Source organism: Bos mutus, chromosome X, assembly GCF_027580195.1.
Source record: "Bos mutus isolate GX-2022 chromosome X, NWIPB_WYAK_1.1, whole genome shotgun sequence".
NCBI lineage: Eukaryota > Metazoa > Chordata > Mammalia > Artiodactyla > Bovidae > Bos > Bos mutus.
Window position 1 is genome coordinate 105,667,792 of NC_091646.1, and position 1,033 is coordinate 105,668,824.

Sequence of the window (1,033 nt, forward strand, 5' to 3'; positions counted from 1 at the left end):
GAGTACCACAGCAAGAAGACCAAAGGGCATATCCACATCAAGCCAGGAAAAATGACACTAGGTAAAGTATCATCCTATAAAGAATCACAGAACTTCAGCTTGCTGTGTTCAGTTGTGCTACTATACTTTGCTCCTGGTACTTTTGTGTGGAATTAGTTACTTCAGAATGTATGGAAGTGTGTTTAAAATGCCTCGGATAAAAATGCAATAAAAAACTTAATTTTCATAATAAAAATATTTAATAAACACAAAAGTAGGCACAAGAGCAGGAACAGAGAAATAAAGAGATTGGAAAACAGAAAATGAAAGGCAAGATGGTCAACTTTAAAACAAACTACAACAACTAAACTTCAAAATACCTAAACATTCCAATTAAAAGTAGAGACTATAAGATGAGATAAAAACAACAACAACTAAATCCCAGTTATATGACACAACATATAAAGATACAGTAAGGTATAAAATAACAGTGTGAAAAAAATACCAAAAAAAAGTAAGCATAAGAAAACTGGAATGGATATATTAATATTAGACAAAACAAAATTTAAGAAAATGAGTATTAAGATAAAAAGGGATGTGTCATTTTAATTAAAGGACTTCCCTGGTGGCTCAGATGGTAAAGCGTCTGCCTACCATGCAGGAGACCCAGGTTCGATCCCCGGGTCAGGAAGATCCTCTGGAGAAGGAAATGGCAGCATGGACAGAGAAAAGTGAAAGGCTACAGTCCATGGGGTCACAAAGAGTCGGACATGACTGAGCGACTTCACTTTCACTTAGTAGGCATACACTAAACTTAAATATTTAGATGCCTAACAATAGAACTTCAAATACACAAAACTTGTTTTGTGTAAATTTCTAGTTCTCTGCTAAATTCTTAATTTTGAATTTTATTCTTTGTATATATTAGGCATTTTAAACTGTATATATCTGATAGCTATTACATGAATTGCCCCCACCTCTTGAAGTAAAAGCACGTATTCCCTGGAAGAAGACAAAATCACCCAGAATCTCTCTAATCACTTCTTTTACCTTG

General features: G+C 34.2%; 1 non-coding gene across 1 annotated transcript; it reads left to right on the top strand.

Annotated features, from left to right (window-relative positions):
* The first annotated feature begins 598 nt into the window (after positions 1 to 598).
* TRNAG-ACC (transfer RNA glycine (anticodon ACC)) lies at positions 599 to 671 on the top strand. Its single transcript has one exon. It is a non-coding gene; the product is annotated as a tRNA-Gly (tRNA).
* The last annotated feature ends 362 nt before the right edge of the window (positions 672 to 1,033 follow it).